This window comes from Biomphalaria glabrata, chromosome 15, assembly GCF_947242115.1.
Source record: "Biomphalaria glabrata chromosome 15, xgBioGlab47.1, whole genome shotgun sequence".
Lineage (NCBI taxonomy): Eukaryota > Metazoa > Mollusca > Gastropoda > Planorbidae > Biomphalaria > Biomphalaria glabrata.
The window spans coordinates 25,313,367-25,327,823 of record NC_074725.1 but is presented as its reverse complement, the minus strand read 5'-3'; the positions used below and the strand labels follow the sequence as shown (position 1 = coordinate 25,327,823).

The following is a 14,457-nucleotide window of genomic DNA, read 5'->3' as shown; positions in this document are numbered from 1 at the left end:
AGATACCTCAGAATATGCATTTTGTTAGCTTTCAATTCAATACCAGAAATAGTGCTTGGCGGCCGGGCTCCATCCTGCTTTGGGGGAGCTACTGGCGCTCCCATAGACCCCCTTGCTGGCAATGGCGGGGAGTCTACAACTTTTCCACTAACTCCAGGAAGAACCTATTCTAGGGCACAATAAACGTCTTCCGAAAGAATGAAGGGTCAGAATGTAATAAAGATTATGTACACACACACACATACATACAAATATATATTTTTTTTTCCGCGGGGAAAAGGGAGGAGGGCGGGGGGAGAAAAAAATCCCCCCAAACCCCCCATCTCGAAAAAAATCCTGGCTACGCCCATGATATATATATATATGTGTGTGTGTGTGTGTGTGTGTATATATATGCGGCCCCCAATCCCCAATTTTTTTAATACAGCCCTCAATACAAAAACCCCCGACCTAGAGTTAGGCCAATATTATAATCAGGATTAGATGTAGATCTAGTAGGCCTACTACTGGATAATAATGCACTATGCTGTTCGCATCACATTCACTTCTTAATGTGATACTACTGTTTACATAATAAATAAATCTGCACCCCTAAACTGTTACATTTTGACATTGTGCTTTATAATGTTAGATGTAAATACATTTGAATGTTTAGACTGACCCATTGATAGTAGGCCTATTTATGAAATACAAATTAAAATATTTTTTTAGTACTATGGCACCCTATTAAACTTTTTTTTTCAATTGGTTCCTACTAAAAGCATATGTCTAATCCTAAGACATCCTAACTCTAAGGTGACCCACATTCAAAGATAAGTTTAGTATGTAAATATAACGGATGTCTGAGTAAAGAATGTCAACAGTCAACTATCTGGTTATCAAGAATCAAAACTTTAGTTGATAAACAATATTATCTCTTCAGTTTGTATTTTTAAGAAAATAGAACAAGCATTTAATAGAAGAGTCTTTCTATGGGACCACAGAATGAATTCAAATTAGGCTCTCTTATTCAAAAGGTCTTCGATCATTGAAATGGGATTCCAAAGAATGCAAACTCTAGCGGGAGGTTGTTTTTTTCCCCAAAAAAACTAACCCCAAGTAAATCTTAACCCTAGGTATAAACACACGTTTCGCGAGAATAAAAATGGTTGAATTTCCCCCATGCGTTGAATCATCGTTCTATTGAAGTCTTATGCTGACTATAACAGGCCTTCTCCTACAAAGAGTCTCGCTTAATATTTAATCTTTCCATGAATGGGTAAATAAAGACGTACCCACGCTGTTCGTGCATCGTTTGTTCTTCTCCCTTCAGTATCGGGCAGTGCTGCCACCTTACGTCATTTAATTTGACCTGCTTTTTAAAAAGAAGAATAGATCAAAGTTGTTTGTCCTGTAGTGATTCAAGCATACCAAACAAAGTAAAATAAAAATGTTAAAATACTGTCTGGAAGAGGAAGAGGACATTTCTGGACATGGCTAGGCAAACGTCTACTATTGTCAATAAATATTTGTTGCGAGTAGCTAACTTGAGTGTTCCTTAAAATCAATCCTTAATATCTGAAACTAGTCGACCCACGGCGTAGCATATGCCGCTATTTTGCAGGGCGGCCTTAGGCCACTGCAACCTATGCGACCGCAGTGGGACCCACACTTTCATTGGACACGCGCTAATTCTAGGTGTAAATTATTAAATTAAATTATTTTATAACTTAAAACAGATTTCCCGCGGCCTCCAAATTTACCAGGAGCTCCTGGAAATATCCTGAAATTGCAAAATTACGAAAAAGTCTTGGAATTCACCGGATATTATTAAGATCTTTTGAAAACTCATACAAATCTCCTGAAATATATAGACCAAAATTGTCATTTTAGGTTGTTATTCAATATGGAAAACGCCAATCCTAAGCGCGATAAAATAAAAACAAAACGAAAACGGCATTATGCAATATCCTTAATTGTGGAATCTAGTGAAAGAAGCTTCTCTCGCCTCAAACTAATGAAGAATTCTCGTAGATAGATTAAAACATTTGGTAAATTTGCTATTGAGCGTGATCTACGTCGGAAATCGAATTTTTATGATATACTGTATGACTTCACTACATGCAAGGCTCGTAAAGTAATTCTGTACGTAGTAAAGTACTACTTGTTCCCTCCCCCCACTTTTTTTTTTCGTGGGGTAACTCTAGTCCGATTTACAGAAATAAAAGAGTGATCTTTCCTTTATTTCTTGGTGTCCAAACTGTTGAGCCATAAAGAGAATTACATATATAGATGGTTGGGTTACCTTGATAAAAGTGTCTGTACTCCTTTTCTAATGGTAAAAAAAAACTATTTAAAAATTAGAAAGAAATCATGAAACGCTTGGCTGAGCATTTCGAAAAAAAATTTCATTACCCCTTCCATCATAAACGAAAACATGCTACAGCAAGTATCAATAAATGAGAAAATGGTTGACACCATTACGCTAAAAGAAACTGATCTTGCCATTCAACAGCTCGCAAGTGGAACAGCCCCAGGAGCTGACTCCATTCCTGCAGAGGTCTATAACATTGGTGGATTAGCTCTGATTGAAAGACTTCACAAGTTATTCTTGCAAATATGGAAATGAGAGACGATACCACAAGATGCCACAATGGTTCAATTAGACTAGCGCAAAGCAAATCTGCGTCAGACACAGAAGCATATCTCTTCTCTCTATTGCTGGGGAAATCCTCGCACGTATCCTACTGACTCGACTCATTTATCATTTAGAATAAGGATTACTACCAAAAAGTAGACTGGAACTATTGACATGATCTTTGCGACAAGACAGTTTCAAGAAAAATGCCAAGAACAAAATACCGAACTATTCTTAATATATGCTTATCTAATAAAAGCCTGTTAGCAAAGGACTCTTTATGATCATGTATGGATGCCAAATAAAATTCACTACTATGGTTGAGATAAAGATAAAGATTACGGACAATAAAGATTATTATTATTATTATTTTTTATTATTATTATTATGACACACGAAGATTCGTGTCAAGGAGAGCGGAGAACCATCTGAGGTTCGCTTTAAAAAAAAACCTAGTCGTGGCACCAGAACTTTGAAAGCTGCAAAATATATATATATAAAATCGGATTATCAATATTTTTCTTCGGACAGACGGACAGACAGACCACAGAAAACTAAAAGTGGCATTTCCACTTTCGGGGACCGCTAGAAATTTAACTGAGAAGATGGCGTCAAAGAGAACTTTAAAGAAAACTGACTGACGATTGAAGCAAACAACGAACAAAAGAAAATATGGATTAGTATTTTTCTCTTATTTGTATCTTTCTCTTATTTGCATCTTTCTCTGATTTGTATCTTTCTCTGCGGAGAAAAGAAAAGCATTATATTGAATATGAATATATTGACGGAATATTCCCTGTAATAAATTATTCCATTTAGATTATGTCTCAATTAAAAACGAAATTTATTCACCAGCTTAGAGTATTCCAAAGATTAAAAAATCTTGACTATGGAGGAAGCACATTTATTTGAAAATAATGAATTTCTGATGTAAACTTTATTTCTTCTGACCCCAGTTACAAAACGCTGGTACTTAGCAGTCCTGCCGTTAGACCATTAAGACAAATCGACTTTTCTGGTTTGAGACCTGAATGGTGATGGAAGACAAGAAAACAGTTTTGTTTTTCCTTGGCACGCCACTAAGCAATACGAAGCATTGAACTCAATGGACGATTAATATAGACGTCATTATTACAACAATAAACAAGAACGGGATGGAGGAAGTTGAAAATAGAGAGAAACAAATAGGAGAGACAGAAGAAAACGGAGGGAGGGCTGGGGGCTTTCATAGGTTGATTAAATTGAAGAGAAACGAATGAGATGTGATTCGACAAATATTTGATGTAAACAAAACAAACATTTGCCAGCAAAATGAACCGATTACTTTTATTCATCCTTTTTCAAGAGAACTATTGGCCATAGTGTGTCTATGTACTTTTTCAAGAGAACTATTGGCCATAGTGTGTCTATGTACTTTTTCTAGAGAACTATTGGCCATAGTGTGTCTATGTACTTTTTCTAGAGAACTATTGGCCATAGTGTGTCTATGTACTTTTTCAAGAGAACTATTGGGCATAGTGTGTCTATGTACTTTTTCAAGAGAACTATTGGCTATATGTGTCTATGTACTTTTTCAAGAGAACTATTGGCCATAGTGTGTCTATGTACTTTTTCTAGAGAACTATTGGCCATAGTGTGTCTATGTACTTTTTCTAGAGAACTATTGGCCATAGTGTGTCTATGTACTTTTTCAAGAGAACTATTGGGCATAGTGTGTCTATGTACTTTTTCAAGAGAACTATTGGCTATATGTGTCTATGTACTTTTTCAAGAGAACTATTGGCCATAGTGTGTCTATGTACTTTTTCAAGAGAACTATTGGTCATAGTGTGTCTATGTACTTTTTCAAGAGAACTATTAGCTATATTGTGTCTATGTATTGTAGAGGCATGAACTAAGGAACTCATTTTTATAAATATGGGTGTAAGAGAGAAGACGAGAAATTAGGGGGGGGGGGGCTTGGATCAGTAACATCCTGTGAAGGAAAGAAAATAGTGAGTGATAGTTTTATTACTGAGAAAACATTATTCATCCATATTAGCAGTATTATAGGGCATGAGCGTAGCCAGAAAATGAGGGTCCGGGTTCACTCCCTACTCCCTACCCTTCAACATATCCTCGCCCCCCCCCCACGCGAGAAGGGGGATTTGATTGCAGTAGTCTTTTAGTTGTTTCTTTTTTGTTTTTTAGGGGGAATTCCGAGGTTCAAACCCCTTTACCACTAGCATAGCCGCGGACTTTTTAAGGTTTAAACACCCTCCAATAAAAAGCTAAAGCAAAACTACAGCCACCAGAATTCCACGAGAGGTAGCAAAGGCTAATAAAAAAAACCAACTAAATCATAACAGTCACCAAATTGATTAGTGAAATGAGGAAAAGATTCTTCGCAAGCCTCTTCATCAAAGGTATGATGTGTTGACCAATGAAGGCTGTGAAAACAACTCACTTCTTACAAGCACAAGGAAGTGTCAATACATTAGTTCTTGTTGAAATTGTTAAACATACTGCACTCATGTGTTAGCCACGGGGGAAGAGAGGATCAAGCATTGATGTTAACAGTAACATTACACGCCCAATACGACAGTTGATTTATTCCCAAGCACAGCTTCGTTTATTTTATCTTCACAAAAAAACGGGCCGCATTTTAACGATCCCACTAACAGACTTTTAGCCCGTGAATTCTAGTATCTGGAATTATAACGCCCGCTCTTTTTACAATACCTCTATTCAAGTCAAAACTTCATGGTACCTGGAGTGTGTGCGGAAGGTGGAACCTGGACATGGATTCATAAACGTCTCTAACGATTTCCCTTGAAATTTAACAGTTCATGTATATCGCTGAGAAATGAATTACTAGCTCATTGACTACACGGTGAAAACTAATTTTTTTTAAAGTAATTTAAATTTGGTTAAAAAATGAACAGCAAGCCGTTTAGCCGTTGTGTACGGATAACTGAGTTGTTTATTAAATTTAAATTTGCTTTCAGTTTACTAATCATCATCATCATCATCAAACTCCATTGGAGTGAGGGCTTGAGCAGCTCAAATCCTCTCTTGCAAAAGCCCTAGATAGAAACCCTGCTGTCTTGCGTAGCGCATAAATGTCCCCAACAGGTCAAGAATTTTTGGTTTCCCAGACCTGTCGAGACGGAGATCAGCAAGTCTGGGGCAGTAAAACAGAATATGAGGCACGGTTTCCTCTTCCTCCCCCCATCGGGGGCACCGTGAATCGAAATTTGGCCAAAGGCGTGAGAAATAGCTTGCTCAGGCCTGGACAGCCTCCACCACGGGGAAGTGCGGTCAGGGCGCCTCATGCGCTCCCAGACTCCATGGGCTTTTGGGGAATTGTCCCAGCACTGAAACCACTTTTCCATTTCTGTTTTTTTTAAATTATTGCCAGAGCATGATTAAAACTTACAGCCTGTTCAGTGGGTGGAATTTGCCCTACCTGGTGGGCCAAGGAGTGTGCAACAGTTCAGTTTACTAATAGATTATCTGAGCCTTGGTTATATTTTTGCGTAAATCTAGATTACTTCTAGATACTGAAGTAAATCTAGATCTAGACTAGATCTTAAAAGTTCTAAATCAGGTCTAGATCTAGTTCTAGATGTCTATGTAATGAAAGTAACTATAAAGAATTGAGCTCCGGCTCAATGGGTAGCGTGGTTGGTACATCGAGCTGACGGTGCCAAAGTGCGAAACTCGGCTTGAGCTTTAATTAATTTTGTAAATATTTTATTTTATATTGAGTTGTCTAATACAGGTATACTCTTTTTTAATGTAGAAACGAGCCTGATATACATCACACACACAGAGTCGAGCCTGATATAGATCACACACACACAGAATCGAACCTGGTAAACATCGCAAAGGAACACACACACAGTCGAGCCTAACATACATCAAACAGACACACAGAATCAAGCCAGACATATATCACACAGGCACACACACACACACACACAAAGTCGAGCCTGACATACAATCACACAAAAACACACACACACAGAGTCGAGCCAAACATACATCACACAGGCACACATATTTGAGCCTGACATACACATCACACAGGCACACATATTTGAGCCTGACATACACATCACACAGGCACACATATTTGAGCCTGACATATACATCACACAGGCACATATATTTGAGCCTGACATACACATCACACAGGCACACATATTTGAGCCTGACATACACATCACACAGGCACACATATTTGAGCCTGACATATACATCACACAGGCACATATGTTTGAGCCTGACATATACATCACACAGGCACACATATTTGAGCCTGACATATACATCACACAGGCACACACACACCACACACACAGAGTCGAACCTGACATACATCATAAAAGCACACACACAGAGGGTGGAGAGTGACATACATCACACAGGCACATACAGGCAAGTCTGACATATATCACACAGGCACACACACACATACACACACAAAGTTGAGCCTGACATATATGACACACACACACAGGGTCGATCCTGAAATACATCAGACACACACAGAGTCGAGCCTGACATACATCACACAGGCACACATATTTGAGCCTGACATACACATCACACAGGCACACATATTTGAGCCTGACATACACATCACACAGGCACACATATTTGAGCCTGACATATACATCACACAGGCACATATATTTGAGCCTGACATACACATCACACAGGCACACATATTTGAGCCTGACATATACATCACACAGGCACATATGTTTGAGCCTGACATATACATCACACAGGCACACATATTTGAGCCTGACATATACATCACACAGGCACACACACACACCACACACACAGAGTCGAACCTGACATACATCATAAAAGCACACACACAGAGGGTGGAGAGTGACATACATCACACAGGCACATACAGGCAAGTCTGACATATATCACACAGGCACACACACACATACACACACAAAGTTGAGCCTGACATACATCACACACACAGAGTCGAGCCTGACATACATCACACACACAGAGTCGAGCCTGACATACATCACACAGGCACACATACACACACGCAAGGTCGAGCCTGACATACATCACACACACAGAGTCGAGCCTGACATACATCACACACACAGAGTCGAGCCTGACATACATCACACACACAGAGTCGAGCCTGACATACATCACACAGGCACACATACACACACGCAAGGTCGAGCCTGACATACATCACACACACAGAGTCGAGCCTGACATACATCACACACACAGAGTCGAGCCTGACATACATCACACACACAGAGTCGAGCCTGACATACATCACACAGGCACACACACAGAGTCGAGCCTGACATACATCACACAGGCACACATACACACACACAGAGTCGAGCCTGACATACATCACACACACAGAGTCGAGCCTGACATACATCACACACACAGAGTCGAGCCTGACATACATCACACAGGCACACACAGAGAGTCGAGCCTGACATACATCACACAGGCACACATACACACACACAGAGTCGAGCCTGACATACATCACACACACAGAGTCGAGCCTGACATACATCACACAGGCACACACACAGAGTCGAGCCTGACATACATCACACAGGCACACATACACACACACAGAGTCGAGCCTGACATACATCACACACACAGAGTCGAGCCTGACATACATCACACACACAGAGTCGAGCCTGACATACATCACACAGGCACACACAGAGAGTCGAGCCTGACATACATCACACACACAGAATCGAGCCTGACATACATCACACACACAGAGTCGAGCCTGACATACATCACACACACAGAGTCGAGCCTGACATACATCACACAGGCACACATACACACACATAGAGTCGAGCCTGACATACATCACACAGGCACACATACACACACACAGAGTCGAGCCTGACATACATCACACACACAGAGTCGAGCCTGACATACATCACACAGGCACACATACACACACACAGAGTCGAGCCTGACATACATCACACAGGCACACATACACACACACAGAGTCGAGCCTGACATACATCACACACACAGAGTCGAGCCTGACATACATCACACACACAGAGTCGAGCCTGACATACATCACACACACAGAGTCGAGCCTGACATACATCACACAGGCACACACACAGAGTCGAGCCTGACATACATCACACAGGCACACATACACACACACAGAGTCGAGCCTGACATACATCACACACACAGAGTCGAGCCTGACATACATCACACACACAGAGTCGAGCCTGACATACATCACACAGGCACACATACACACACGCAAGGTCGAGCCTGACATACATCACACACACAGAGTCGAGCCTGACATACATCACACACACAGAGTCGAGCCTGACATACATCACACACACAGAGTCGAGCCTGACATACATCACACAGGCACACACACAGAGTCGAGCCTGACATACATCACACAGGCACACATACACACACACAGAGTCGAGCCTGACATACATCACACACACAGAGTCGAGCCTGACATACATCACACACACAGAGTCGAGCCTGACATACATCACACAGGCACACACAGAGAGTCGAGCCTGACATACATCACACAGGCACACATACACACACACAGAGTCGAGCCTGACATACATCACACACACAGAGTCGAGCCTGACATACATCACACAGGCACACACACAGAGTCGAGCCTGACATACATCACACAGGCACACATACACACACACAGAGTCGAGCCTGACATACATCACACACACAGAGTCGAGCCTGACATACATCACACAGGCACACACACACACACGCAGGGTCGAGCCTGACATACATCACACATATTTGAGCCTGACATACATCACACATATTTGAGCCTGACATACATCACATAGGCACACATATTTGAGCCTGACATACATCACACATATTTGAGCCTGACATACATCACATAGGCACACATATTTGAGCCTGACATACATCACACATATTTGAGCCTGACATACATCACACATATTTGAGCCTGACATACATCACACATATTTGAGCCTGACATACATCACACATATTTGAGCCTGACATACATCACACAGGCACACATACTTGAGCCTGACATACATCACTAAGGCACACATATTTGAGCCTGACATATATCACAAAAGCACACACACACAGAATCGAACCTGACATACATCACACATATTTGAGCCTGACATACATCACACATATTTGAGCCTGACATACATCACACAGGCACACATACTTGAGCCTGACATACATCACTAAGGCACACATATTTGAGCCTGACATATATCACAAAAGCACACACACACAGAATCGAACCTGACATACATCATAAAAGCACACACACAGAGGGTGGAGCCTGACATACATCACACAGGCACATACAGGCAAGTCTGACATACATCATACAGGCACACACATACAGGGTCGAGCCTGACATACATCACACAGGCACACACACACACAGAATTTAGCCTGGCATATACTAGACAGTCACACAGAGTCGAGCCTGACATACATCACACAGGCACACACACACACACAGAATTTAGCCTGGCATATACTAGACAGTCACACAGAGTCGAGCCTGACATACACTACACACACAAACAGAATCGAGCCTTACATACACTACACACACACACACAGTCGCATATAATGAACATAAATATGTGCATGGTGATTTAGAATAAAATAATGACTTTAATACAATGAATATTTACAACATGTTAATGTAATAGTTTATAATTCAGTTATAAAGATATCGAAATTTAATTTCATACTATCATATTATTCATATGGATAAAAAGATATGATATTCATTACATTAATATTAATATTACAATTGTAAAAAAATGTACGCTCATTTTTCATAACTGGATTTTACCTGTATTATACATATATGCCGTATTAATCTAGAAACATAAAGTTTGTTTCTAGACTACATTTAAAATGAACAACAAATAGAATTAATACGCTGGCAGTATCTTTATCAATAGAAATTTAACAATGAAAACGACACTGGTCATAATAACTCAATGCAAACACCAACGACTTCAAAGACATCAACATCACTATAATGACATCCTATGCTGGCATTAACTATCCTGTACTGGTACCCTACAAAAATAATGCAACAAAATAACTTAAACTAGAAAAAAAATGCTAAACAATTTTACACAAAAAATGATCATATAAATGACAAGAAAACACCCTAAAAAGGGTCACACAGTCCTACCAAAAGAAAAGGTCCAATACAATGAAGCTATGGCTGTTCACTAGCTTAAAACATACTCAGAAAGACACAAAGATAAAGGCACATTCCTCGTTCCATATGCTAAGACAAATTTGTACAAAAGCTCCTTCTTTCCTAGCGTGATTAGAACATGGAATGGGTTGCCTGAGCTAGCCAGGAAACCAGTGACTTGGTGGAGTTTAGGTCATTGGTTAATATGCATGACTAAATGCATGACGCGTAGGACGTAATCATCTTCTTTTTTGAAGTAACGTCTGTATCATATAAGATAAGATAAGATAAACGTCAAGAGAAGCGAACACAGCTTACTTCCATAAGCTCAATATGTCAAAATGCAAAGACCGGCATGACGTCATTAGAAATTATGAGGTACAACTAGAGAATGGTGTCGATTCCATTTTATAAAATTCGAGTTTGTTTCGTTAATTGGGCTTAGCCCTTGGGGGGAGGCTCTTGGGGTTCAACTCCCCCCCCCCCCCGCGAAATGAAATTCCCTTCCCCCGCGCAGGGGGTGTGTGTGTGAATTTAATGATTTTTGCTTTGCTTTTGTTTACTTTAGATAAGATTTTAATGCTAAACCATCACTTTCCGTAGCGCACAAAATGGGGGGGGGGTTTGAGTTTAAATCCCCCGCCAAGGGGTTTTGAGATTTAAACACCCCCCTCTTCTATAAAACAAAAAATAATACAAACGACAGTCACCCAATTCCATGAGCGTAGTCAATGGAAATTTTGAGTTTAAAACCCCCTCCGAATTTTGTTTTATGATTAACTCCCCTTTTCATTATACGACTAAAGCATACAGCAGTCACCAGATTCTATGAAAGTAGCCAAGAGGGTTTTGTACCCCTCCAGAAGGCTTTAAGTAAAAAAAAATCTCAATAGGATTTTGAGTTCAAAACCCATTTGAGCGTGGTTTGTAGCTAAATACCACGTCTTCAATATAAAGTTAAAGCTAACTACACAAACAAAATTCTAACAACGTAGCCAAGAGGTGGCTGGGAAGGGGCGGGGTGTCTACAGTACTTTCACTAGCTCCAGGAAGAACCTATTCTAGAGCACAAAAGCGTCTTTCGAAAGATATATATATATATATGTGGTGGGTTCGACACAGAATTATAACAACCAAAATGACGAAGCAAGTCAGGAGGCTTATTATAAGTTTAATGTACACAAAAAACCTGCCAAGGCAAACATACAACATGATTACTAACGAGCATAAAATAAACATAATTATATGGTCTAAATGAACAGACCAATTTGTAAAAAAAAATGTAAACACAACATCAGGTATAAATACTAGATCAAGCAAAAACAAAAAAGAAAATCTTATAGTGTGAACCAATCATCTCTTTTATGAACATAAGAGAGATATGGAACACCACCAAACATTAATAAAATAAATGACAAAGTAATTAATAAAAAATAAATCAAATAGTTCTATAGAAAACTAACATACATTGAAGAGCTTCGCTCTTACCTTTTCTTACAAAAACTATGACAATTAAATAGAACAAAGGTAGTCCGACAATGAGGACAAAACCTGGGTAGCAATATGATATATATAAAAAATAAATAAGAACATAAGATACACAAGAAACAGTAAAAATGTGTTTACCTGCAGCCTTGGTCAAAACAATGAACTTAGGACAAACACAGCAGGATCAGACAAGGTGGTATTGGAGTAGGTGCGTAGCAGCAAGTTTCAATCGAGGACGCCAGCAGGAAAAGGAATTCAGCTACCGGGGCAGAGGTCAACTTGACCCTTTGCTGACCGGTGCTTGGTCAAGTTGAGCCGACCCGTATATTATGTCCTCCCCACTACATATATATATATATATATATATATATGGCGGGGGAACACCCCCCTAAACCCTCCCCGAAAACAAATGCTGGCTACGCCCATGGTTCGTTATATTTAAGTTCGAGTTTGGTTCGATAAAGTTCGGATTTGATTTTGGTTCGGTCAGATCAAACGTTCGGGTTTGGTTCAATGTTATGAAGTGAATTACAAAACTAAGTACATGTAATAACGTTTAATACAATGTATTAGTTAAAACACTAGAAGTACATATAGTTCGTCCATCGTGGTTTGATAATGACCATATTCTCATCTAGGGGGCTGAGGGCTTTGCACTGGGGTTTTAAGCCTCGTCATGTGGCTGGTGAGACCTATGTGAGCCCGGCATGTTCCGCTGCACACTGGGCAGCTAGTGTCATTGGCCTTGCTTTTCTTCTGCCAGCTTTGTTCTCTTTTCCTCAGCAACCTGTGCGCCAGCTTTCACAGCGCCAAGCCATGATGTTCTGTCATGTGCCTCTGTCTCCCAGGTGGCTGGGTCTATGCTGAACGCCTTCAGAGAAGCTTTGAGGGTGGTTCTGAAGCGTTTTCTTTGCCCACCTTGCGAGCGCCTTCCTTCGTTTAGTTGGCCATACAAGAGTTGTTTAGGGATGCGGCGGTAAAGATAAAACACAAATAATGTGCTACTTCCTAGCTATTACATTAAAACATTAAAATTTACAAATTGTTGCAGTCAAATTATATAAAACATCGCAGCAGTAAATTTGATGACTAGTGATCTGACTATCACAGTTGAAGATAGCACAATTAAAGAGCTTGACTGTCCCTGTTTGTAACTTTCTCTCTTGTTAGTTAATCTTTGCCGAATCGTCGTGGGTGCTGATATCTTGTAACCGTGATGCCGAAGATTCTTATAGATGTATATCTCTAGATCTAATTACTATCTTAGAGATTGAATAAGTGAAGATCCTTTTAAATCAAATACAGAACTTTAACTCAAAACTAGGAATCACTGCAATGTACAGTATTTACAATAGTAAACTGTATCAAAATAAAATACAAGACTGATCTCTACCAATTCTAACTCAAAACCAGAGCACACCACAAACTGACTTTTTCTTCGCGCCTTTGTTCTCACTTTCAATTATGACACTTGGCTTAACCAATAAAATCATATCTTACAACCAATTTTCTATCAAGGGTCAAAAAATGAATGGCAGGTGTCATGAAAAATTCCGAGGTTGATCTTAACCTAGACTTTAGTTTATTTTAAATTGATACTTGACATAATATTTAAATTGATACGCGACACTGACGTTGAACACAGATAATTATTCTCTTTACAAATTTGCAATGCATCGCAGTCAATCGAGAGCAGTGCTAAATATTTTTCACGTTTATGTCTCGTATCTTTACTATCAGCATTAGACAAATTAGTCACAGCTGTTTTGAAGTCTAATAGTAAATCATATGTTTCAGGGTCAACTTTACTTCTTTTAGAAAGATGCTGTAGAACCGAATTCCCCATAAATGTTTACTGTCTTTATGTGTACTGAGTGCTTTAATTCTATCTGGTGTGTTGATGAAGACAATTTTGTCTACCAAAATTACGCATGCAAACATTCAAATTTGCATACACAAAATACAAATATTTTAACAAGGCTCAATAAGTGTTGAAATTCGAAAGCAAAGTTTTAACTTGAATGCCTGCTTATAAAGATGATGAAGATGCCTGTTTATAAAGATGATACAG

The 14,457-nt window shown here is 39.6% G+C and overlaps 1 long non-coding RNA gene across 1 annotated transcript; it reads right to left on the bottom strand.

The window, feature by feature from the left end:
• Positions 1–12,049: 12,049 nt before the first annotated feature.
• On the bottom strand, positions 12,050–12,733 carry LOC129923133 (uncharacterized). Its single transcript, XR_008775072.1, has 2 exons — positions 12,525–12,733; positions 12,050–12,087 (listed from the first exon to the last, which is right to left on the bottom strand). It is a non-coding gene; the product is annotated as an uncharacterized LOC129923133 (long non-coding RNA).
• Positions 12,734–14,457: the final 1,724 nt, after the last annotated feature.